This window comes from Python bivittatus, unplaced genomic scaffold (assembly GCF_059951505.1).
Source record: "Python bivittatus isolate LINGU-HERP-01145 unplaced genomic scaffold, Pbiv_v1 ctg000020_np1212, whole genome shotgun sequence".
In the NCBI taxonomy this organism is placed as follows: Eukaryota; Metazoa; Chordata; class Lepidosauria; order Squamata; family Pythonidae; genus Python; species Python bivittatus.
In genome coordinates, this window is record NW_028277030.1 from 115,733,988 (window position 1) to 115,741,785 (window position 7,798).

Here is a 7,798-nt window from a genome sequence, read left to right on the forward strand (position 1 = left end):
AAACAAGTATTTGTAATATGCAGGGTTTTTTTAAGAAGAAGAGGAAGAAATGGGTCCCATTTAACTGCTACCATCTGGCCCATGATTCTCCAAGATTACCCTGAAATGCATTTCACATGTGCTTTTGAAGCAAGATTGCAGTTGCCAGAAAAGAATGCTTTGCAGCCCAGTCTTGCCTGAAAGTTTAAATATTTCAAATGCAATAATCTAAGCTAGCAGGCAGCACTCCAGAATAACCCTATTCTCTTTGTCCAAGGATCTTCTCACCCCTTCCCTCATCCAAGGCTGTGTCAAACCAACCACTGGTCAATTGCTTTCCTACTCCCAAGTCAACACTGTTAACATGTAGGGTTGAAAGACAGTCTGATACCATTCCAGTTATCTTTTTGGTATAAAAAAGCATGAGGGAACATTTCACAGATATGTAAAGCATTTCCCCTTATGCTTCTTCCTTTGTTAAGGTTTGTTCTCTCTGTGGGATTGGTGGGGGAGCAAACGCTACCCCTCAGGTTTAGGGCATTGTGTCTCTTCCTTTCCTTCTCCCCAGATAAAGCAGTGAACCAGAATGAAAACCTGTCACAGCTGTGCTAATAGGCAGAGGCATCTGGAGGATCCTGCTTGGCTTTCTCAAGATCGCCAAGGTACTACCAGCTGGCACTGTGCCAGCTTTTTTACTTTTTTTTTTTTAACACAGTCACCGTGACAAAACTAGAGAATAGTAATCCCTGGGTTGGAGCCTGAAGATAGTTATTGTGTCCTCTGTGGACCATTTTGTGAATAGAGTATTTAAATGCTGCAAATGCAAGCTAGAAAAATAAGCTGGAAAAAGAGGCTTTAAATTAACAAAAATGAGTGGGGTAATCTTGAATTAAACTTTCCAGGGTAACTAAGCACTAGATGGAGCTCTGCTATAATCTAAGGGTGGCACAATCTAGTCCATGAAGTCAACCTCTGTAAAATTCAGAGGCTGATTCTCTGAATTATGCTTTCAATCAGGTCTTGCTGATATACTTCCATGCCAGTCTTACCAAACATGTTTTATCACTATTTCTATTAAAATCATTCAGTGTACAAAGTTCTTTCCCAAAGTTCTCTCTATTTGAAGTATCAGTTCACAAGGCTGCACACAAACCCCTTGTACTCTCTTACGCAGCTTTAAGGTACTTCCACACAGAGGTATTTGGTACAAGCCATGATGATGCCCATGTGTGTCATGATGTCAGCGTACAATCCATAACATGTATATCATTTGTGTGATGTTGTGACATACACTACATCACTTGTCTTCTTACAGGCATCCAGGGTGCCCCACAAAGGTTCCTGTATTAGACAGCTGCACCAGTTTCCTTCTGGGTCAGCTCTGGTGTATTTGAAATGACAACCCTGGGCTTGGGGATGATCCAGGTTCTACATTGGTGGCAACTCTTTTCTTATGCTACCTCATCTTTCTTCCTCATCCCTCCATACAGCTCCTCTGGGAGGCTTCCATTTCAAGGCAGTTGCTTGGGGGTGGAAAAAACAATCTCATGGGGCATTTTGCAGCTCAGTGGTCCCCTGATGGAGATAAAGAGGAAATTGCTTCTCTTGGTTTGCTGTGAGCCAGGGAAGAATTGCAAAAGTCTGCAAAAAGTCCAAACAACTCAGATCAATTCTGGTCATGTTCCTTCACTCCTGTCACCGAACATGGTTAGAGCTGTTATGAAAAATGTCTGATTGCAAAAATCCTGACATGCTATTCTTTTGGCTTCCCAACTTCGGGGACTTTTAAAAGAGAACAACCAGAAGGAATGGTGCTTTTGCAGCTAGATAGATTTCCTGTCACAGCAACTTTTGTTTGTTTGTTTGCAAACAGCCAGACAAGTGCACAAAATGTGTACAGTACTGAAAAACTGACTGGGGGACTGGGAGCCTGAAATTTGCTTTCTTTCCCTTTTGTATGGAGGGGAGGGGATTGGGGTTACTTTAGGAGCTCTTGTTAGCCCTGCAAGGTAGTCCAGACAAGAAGCACAACCAAGAGCACTAGCTCTATCTTTTTTGTAAGAGACTCTTTCAGTATTTCTCCCCTCCTTTCCTTTTACTCTCCAGAAAACTGGGGGGGGGGGGTCCCTTCTGAAATGTTTCCCTTGCTATCCCCACTTCTGTGGACTGAGACATCTTTCACATGCCAGCTGTCCCATCTCCAACTCTCCCTCCTGTCTCCCAAGGTCATTCCCACATACCATGACAGCTGTGGTAGCTCAGGGAGTGGGACACTGATCAGGGCATTGCTCAGTTGAAGCCACCATATTGACTCTTTACCTCTCCCCTACGAACACCCCTAGCATTGCTTTCAAGTTGTTTTTATACCCTCCCATTGGTCAGCTACAGAGAACACTGATTAGTTCCTGGTGTTGCCTGTTCTTCATGTTTTTAGGATGGCAGAAGTGATGAAGGCTATTGGTACTCAGTTTTTAGAGATTGGGGAGTGAAATGATGACATCGTGGAATCTTTCTTATCTATGAAAAAGCTTTTTATAAAGGGATAAAGTGTTATCTTTAGTTGGACTATATAGATGAAAATAAAGATGAATTTGTAAGCAATGGAGGAAAGGGCAAATGATCTAGAAAGGCATTGAGTAGTGGCAGGACTGGGATTTATGCAGGATTATTTACTCTCTTCATGTGCATGGATGCCATAAGTCACCTAGAAAGAGGAGCAGACTGCACTGCTAGCCGTGTTCTAATAGCACATGACTGAGCAGCCAAGAGTTCTGATGTCTGTGTGTTGAACATGGACAGCTGAGAAAACTGCGCATGAACATAGAATAATTCCATAGAATTGAATTTCATTGGTTGCTTCTTGCATTTGAAAGCATCAGCCTCTTAGAACAACTTCCTGGAGGATAGGGAAGAAATATTCAAGTACCAGTTTCTTATTGCATCATGTATCTCACAATGTTGTTTCTGCTTGCAATCTAGGTTGCATTCTTGCTTCACATCTTTATTTAGGTTGGGACAGTGTTTTGGAGAACATTAAAGATGGATATGGGGATGCTAGCATTCCATGTAAAAAATTGACACATTTTTCTTTGGGAAGACTTTGAAAGGAAGCTTTTAACTGAGACTTGATTTCCCAGAGATTGGGTAGCTGATGAGCTGATGCTTCGCACTGAAAGAGATCTGCACTGTTAAGAAGGAATGTGACTCACCAGGTCACTCGTGGTGTCCCACATTTAAGTACACCATGCATAATTCTGGCAGCAATGCTTGCACCAGTAAACATCCCTGTTCTCATTCCTACAAGCAGAATAATGGGGGTTGCCAGTACCGCCTGCTACCAACAGGTTGTGCTTTTCTCAGTTCTCTTTGAATCTTCCATCTGATGCCTCACCCTTCTCCAAGATGCTCCAAGATGAAGGTGTTCCTAACATGGATTAATTCTGTTCCCAACATTGCCTGTTCCCAGGCAAGTGTGGCCAGTAGTGAGGGATACTTGAAGATACAGTTCAGCAATTTCTGGTGAGCCCACATTGTGCACTCTTTGAGGACTTGCAAAATCCAAGAATCTCCAATGGGAGAGGTTGCTGAACAGAGTTCTGGGACAGCCCTTCTTCTGCCCCCATTTGTCAAGCTGGTATTTTGGTCTTTCAGCCAGGTAGATACAAAAGAACAAAGAACTTCAGGACAGTGAGTGACCTGACTATATACTGAGCCTCTTTCAGAGCAAGGATGTGCTCTATCTGTAGGCTATATTTCTCTTCTCTTGGACTCATTAGGAAATATTAAGCATAACCTTAGCAGCAAGACAAAGAAGTACAGAGTGCAATCATCCTACATAAAGCCAAGCCTTTTTCAGAGATCCTAGTTTGGAAAACATTGCCTACTGATGCTGCTCAGCCATGGCACCTGTTCCCAAAATGGCCATGGCAATAGGTGATTCCTGCAAACAATCATGCCCCAAACAAAAGTCCAGTATGAGCTCTAGTTCAGAAGGAGGCATACATTGATTGATTGATTGATTGATTGATTGATTGATTGATTGAACGGATTGGATTGGATTAGATTGACAGCCCATCTTAGAGCTGAGTTTTTAATGTGGACCTGCAGTTTTGTTCATGTCAGTGAAGACCATATATATGCAATGAACGGGGTTGAAGAAATGCCAAACATACATTAAAGATAGTCTACCTAGGATAATGGGATGTGTGTGTGTTTGCAGACATCCCTAAGAAATGGCTAGGAAGGGTATGTTCCTCTATGAAGTTATCCGTATACTATGTTCAGTGAAGGTTCACTTTCTTTGTGTAGTTTTGGAACTTGTGGTTTCATTTTAGTGCCAATGAGTTTTAGAGATTTTGAACTGTTTTTATACTGCTGACTATGTGGTTGTAATGCATATATATATATATATATATATATATATATATATATATATATATATATATATTAAGCTGCCCAGAGCTATTTCAAGAGCATTTCAATTTGTAAAATAAATAAAAGTAAATATGTCCTTACTGCTATTTAAAGCAGCCTATCAGTTTATCATTTACTCATGTTATTATCAAACTGATGGAAAAATAAAATTTTATTGCTTCATATAGCAGCTACAGAAATCAGAATAACATTGAAGAGGAAACTCATACCTAAATGGAAACTCTGTTAGCTGAAAGTAGGTTTGTTTAGGCAATAATTTCTCATTGGTTTATAGAAACAGGTCTCTCAAGTCTTGAACAAGACTCTATGCCAAAGAGAGCCCCCCAGGTAGATCAGAGTACAGAAGAAGAAAAGTTTTTTAAATACCAACAATTAGGCATTGTTTACTAGCAAAAGTGTGCTGGCAAAAATAGACCATTTTTCAGGTAGGAAGTAGCTGGAAAAAACACTTGGAAAAAAGAGAAATGCCTCATTAGATGAGAAAGGTGTACTCCACTATTGCCTTTTTTTTTTTTTTTTTTTTGGTGCTTTCGAGTCAGTGCTAACTCCTGGCAACAGCCTGGACAAGCCCCTATAGTTTTCTTGGCAAGATTTCAGAAGTGGCTTGCCGTTGCTGGCTTCCTAGGGCTGAGAGAGAGGGACTGGCCCAAGGTCACCCAACTGGTTTTGTGCCTAAGATGGGACTAGAACTCACAGTTTCCCAGTATCTAACCTGGGGTCTTAACCACTACTCTCTCTGGCTCCCTCCACTGTTGACAGCCCATGCCATATTTTATTATATAGTGACTCCTACATGGGCAATTGTTTTCCTCCCTGTATATGCATTTAATAAAGCTGTGGACAGAAGATGAGCCTGTTTCCTGAGGTGAAGCAGCAGCAAATGATGTCCCTTCCGAAGTTAAAATCCAAGTTGCCATAATAAGCTAATCACTTATGGTAGAGAAGTCTCCACCCGTCCTTTTTCTCCTTGGAATTAAAAAATACCATGCAGTGTTTTTTACTAATGTTATATTGAGCATCAATTTTATAACTTCAGTAATCATCTGTCCATTCACAAATAATTTCCTTTTTGAAAATATACCTCTGTTTTAAATAAAAGGCTAAGAAAATATTCATAACTGTCTTTTCCACACCCCTCCTGAGGAGAGGGTGCAATATGAACCAATGAAGGGTGGCACACAGACCCCCTAAACTTGTGCAGATCTTTTTACCGTTCAAGAATCTAAGCAGAAAGGAATCCTGCTAGGGAGGAGCAAGAGCCAAGGCTTTCCTTTTTTGATAATAAAGAAATTGGCAGCAACTTAAAATAAAGACTAATTTTTGACAGCAAAAATTATCATGCTATTTACTTGGGTGAGCGAAAGGTTCCAACCATTCTAAACTCAAGGCACTCCATTTTAAAAGGGTCCGTTTCAAAGAAATTGAGATGCTTTGTAGTCAGAACAGGATGTTTCAAATTCAGAATTAGCTTGAATTGATATGTTTTGCATGCCACTACAATTTACATCTCAACTTCTATAGCTGTCACACTTTTTTAATTCTTCCAGTATTAGAAGTTTGATCAAAATGCCTCCCTCTTTTTTGGCAATATCTAATTGAAACACACTTTTTCCGAGCAATATGCCACAAGAAGTCTTCTTTTATCCATATTTAATCTTACAATGAGGTCAGGGGGAGGGGAGAAATGCTGCTGAATAAGTCTGACAGCTGTAGACATTTCAGAATCTGGAAACTCAAGTTTTCAGTTCCTGTTGCATGTGAGAAAGCGACATTTCCCAGACTTCCTAGTGGTGATGGATGGTTCCAAGTGTCCATTGCTCCTAGAACATTTGGGCATGGAAGAATGAGGTTTCCGTCCTTGTCAGCATTTCTTCATTACCAGTTGGCTTCTCCCCTCAGTGCAATTTCACTCAGCTACTACATTTTCTAAATTGGTCTGTAACTCTTCTGTGTAATTTGCTTCCTCTTTTCAAGCATCTCACTATGATCACAACTCCACATAATATTCTGGCTTAATTTTACAAGAGGAGCCTCAAGTAGTTGGGTTGATTACTTACTTAGTCAATCTTTATTCCTCAGCACAATGGTTCACAAGAAACACATCACTTGTGTTTGTAGCCTTGCCTGAAGTCTAATTCAACTGTTTTGACTTCTAGAGATCTTATTGCTTAGAAGTTGCACTGTGTTCTGATCCCAGCTGGAATACAGCCTTGCTTCTTGAACTATTCCACTCCCTATCTGTCCCTTTTCTGTTTCTGACTCTGATTCTTTGACAGGCTTATTAACTGGTCCAGACCTACTCTGCATAAGGAATAACTACTGATCAGGATGGGGTAGGGCAGGCTGGATCCCTGAACTGCAGTGTTTTATCTAATGTTATATATAATGCCAGTGGTCTGCTTGACCATGTTTCACTGAATAATGCACAATAATTATACAACCTATTAATCCATAAGATATAGTTTACAAATCACCATGGTGGGGTTCCTCATATAGCATTAAGCCATAAAATGGCCTTGGTTGATTTTGGCTTCATGTTGTGTGAACTCAGCTTTTGTTACAGTTTCTGCTTATTTGCCCAAGGCATCTTCACCAGTAAGTGATATCTTACACAGTAAGATGTGTCTCACAGTAGCAAATACTAATATTAATAAATCAAATTTGGAAGAAGCAGTCAGATTTATTTCATAAATTTCAGCCAATTCTCATTTATCAAGAACCTTGGTTTCTAATACTGAGTAGGAATGTGTTAATTTAAAAAAAAAAACTCTAGGAATGTATCAATTTTTAAAAGAATAAAATAAAGGAAAACATATCCTTTCAAATGAAATGTTACAAGAAAGGGCCCAGTTTGATAACTTAATTCATGCTTTGTGAATACTCCAGTTGCAGTGATCAATGCTATTGAGAGCACTGGGCTTACCATTGTGTGCAGTTCCATACAGTGATGGATGTACATGGCCTGCTATCATTTTTCATTTGCTTAATAGCTTGCAAAAACAAACATGCATTGAACATAAATCTTCATGATTCACAATGTACTTGTTGATCCACTTATCCCCTTGAATGTTTTTTGGTGCCAAAATCTTTGATCTTCCTTGGCAGCAAGTTCTTGTAACAGCAGCAGAAGATGAACACGCCATGTAGGCAGAGGATAGAATGGGTTCCTTGGGATAAACTAAATGCTAATTTCTCCTGCTTGTATTTTTAAATTGCATTTGGTGATTTGGACTGGAAATGTATACTGTAAATCAAACACCTTTCAATTTGTCTGCCCTTATGTATCTGGCAGTGTCTTCCAGTGTTGCAAAAACTTCTTCAAGCCACTACAGTACTTTTGAGAATCCAAAACTGGGCCAAATCTAGGTTCAATCTGATTTGTCCC